Here is a 3034-nt window from a genome sequence, read left to right on the forward strand (position 1 = left end):
CAGGTCTTTGTTGTAAGAGGGATATAGGAAGCATCAAACTACTCTGCCATCTTGGCCACGCCCCTGACAAATGTTAACTTTGATGAAGGGAAAGACAACACACAATATAGGGAAGTCAGTAACAACTTGACCAAGGCAAAGTCCTAGAAGCTTCCAAAGATACATCCAAACACCTTGAGGGACTGAGTTACTGGGGCTGACATAAAATAGTTTGGCATTTCTCAAGCTGAAAGAACTAAAGAAAAAGTTCAAGCCTCGAGTTGCAATATTGAAGGATTCTACAGGGAAAATATTAAATGACATAGGAAACATCAAAAGAAGATGGAAGGAATATACAGAGTCACTATGCCAAAAAGAACTGGTCGACGTTCAACCACTTCAGAAGGTAGCATATGATCAAGCACCAATGGTACTGAAGAAAGAAGTCCAAGCTGCACTGAAGGCATTGGCGAAAAATAAGGCTTCCGGAATTGACGGAATATCAATTGAGATGTTTCGACAAACGGATGCAGCAATGGAAGTGCTCATTCATCTCTGGCAAGAAATTTGGAAGACAGCTAACTGGCTAACCGACTGGAAGAGATCCATATATTTATGTCTATTCCAAAGAAAGGTGATCCAACTGAATATGGAAGTTATCTAACAATATCATCAATATCACACACAAGTATAATTTCACTGAAGATCATTCAAAGATGGTTGCAGCAGTATACCAACAGGGAACTGCCAGAAATTCAAGCCACATTCAGAAGAGGACATGGAACCAGGGATTTCATTGCTGATGTCAGATAGATCCTGGCTGAAAGCAGAGAATACCAGAAAGGTGTTTACCTGTGTTTTATTCACTATGCAAAGGCATTCTACTGTGTGGATCATAACAAATTATGGTAACATTTTGAAGAATGGTAATTCTAGAACACTTAATTGTGCTCATGAGGAACCTGTACGTAGATCAAGAGGCAGTCATTCAAACAGAACAAGGGGTTACTGCGTGGTTTAAAGTCAGGAAAGGTGTGCATCAGGGTTGTATCCTTTCACCATACTTATTCTGTATGCTGAGCAAATAATCCGAGAAGTTAAACTCTGTGAAGAGGAATGGGGCATCAGGATTGGAGGAAGACATTAACAACCTGCGTTATGCAGATAACACGACTTTGCTTGCTGAAAGTGAAGAGGACTTGAAGCACTTATTGATGAAGATCAAAGACCACAGCCTTCATCATGGATTACACCTCAATATAAAGGAAACAAAAATCCTGACAACTGGACCAATAAGCAACATCATGATAAATGGAGGAAAAATTGAAGTTGTCAAAGATTTTATTTTGCTGGGATCCACAATCAACACGCAGGGAAGCAGCAGTCAAAAAATCAAAAGACGCATTGCATTAGGCAAATCTGCTGCAAAAGACCTTTTTAAAGTGTTGAAAAACAAAGATGTCACCTTAAAGATTAAGGTGGGCCTGACCCAAGCTATGATGTTTTCAATCGCCTCATATGCATGCGAAAGCTGAACGATAAATAAGGAAGACCAAAGAAGAATTGATGCCTTTGAATTGTGGTGTTGGCAAAGAATATTGAGTGTACCACGGACTGCGAAAAGAATGAAAACAAATCTTTCTTGGGAGAAATAAGACCAGAATGCTCCTTAGAAGCAAGAATGGCAAGACTACGTCTCACATACTTTGGACATGTTTTCAGGAGGGATCAGTTCCTGGAGAAGGACATCATGCTTGGTAAAGTAGAGGGTCAGTGAAAAAAAGGAAGACCCTCAATGAGATGGATTGACACAGTGGCTGCAACAGTGGGCTCAAACATAGCGACGATAGTGAGGATGGCCCAGGACCAGGCAGTGTTTTATTCTGTTGTACATACAGTCCCTATGAGTTGGAACCGACTCGACGGCACCTAATAACAGTTCATAAAGAAAATGTTCTACATTCTACTTTGGCAAGTATTGTCTGGGTTCCTAAAAGCTTGCAAGTGGCCATCTGGTATATCTATTGGTCCCAGCACGTTTGGAGCAAAGGAGAATGAAGTAAACCAAAGACACAGGAAAATTAGTCCAAAGGACTAATGGACCACATGAACCACAGCCTCCACCAGCCTGAGTCCAGAAGAACTAGATGGTGCCCAGCTACCACCACTGACCACTCTGACAGGGATCACAATAGAGGGTCCCTGGCAGAGCAAGAAAAAAATGAAGAACAGAATTCAAATTCACAAAAAAAGACCATACTTACTGGTCTGACGGTGGCTGGAGGAACCCCCAAGACTGTGGCCCCCAGACACCTTCTAACTCACAACTGAAGCCACTCTGAAAGCCCAGCTTTAAGCCAAAGATTAGACAGGCCTATTAAATAAACAATAATACATGTGAGGAACATGCTTCTTAGTTCAGTCATGTATAGGAGAACAAATGGGCAACACCTGCCAAAAGCAAAGATGAGAAGGCAGGAAGGGCCAGGAAAACTGGATGAAAGAAAACTGAGAACCCAGGGCGGAAAGGGAGTGGGGAGAGTGCTAACACATTGGGGGGATTGCAACTAATGTCATAAAACAATTTGTGTGTAAAAGTTTTGAATGGAAAACTAATTTGCACTGTAAACTTTTACCTGAAACACAATAAAATTTAAAAAAAAAAGCAAGAAACAATCATTCTGCTTGGAGACTTGAAGCTGAAAATAAAACCTTTGTACAAGGTGGCATCTATCTTCTCTATAAAGGGATGAATGTCATTGATTCAAGGAGCCCTGGTGGCACAGTGGTTAAAGCGCTCAGCGTCTAACCAAAGTGTTGGCGATTAGAACCCACCAGCTGCTCCATAGCAGAAAGATGTGGCAGTCTGCTTCCATAAAGATTTACAACCTTGAGGTGCCCATCAACAGACGAACAGATAAACAAATTATGGTATATCCACACAGTGGAATATTACGCAACAATAAAGAACAATGATGAAGCTGTGAAACATAACATGGAGGAATCTGGCGGGCATTATGCTGAGTGAATTTAGTCAGTCACAGAAGGACAAATA

This window comes from Trichechus manatus, unplaced genomic scaffold (assembly GCF_000243295.1).
Source record: "Trichechus manatus latirostris isolate Lorelei unplaced genomic scaffold, TriManLat1.0 scaffold00197, whole genome shotgun sequence".
Lineage (NCBI taxonomy): Eukaryota > Metazoa > Chordata > Mammalia > Sirenia > Trichechidae > Trichechus > Trichechus manatus.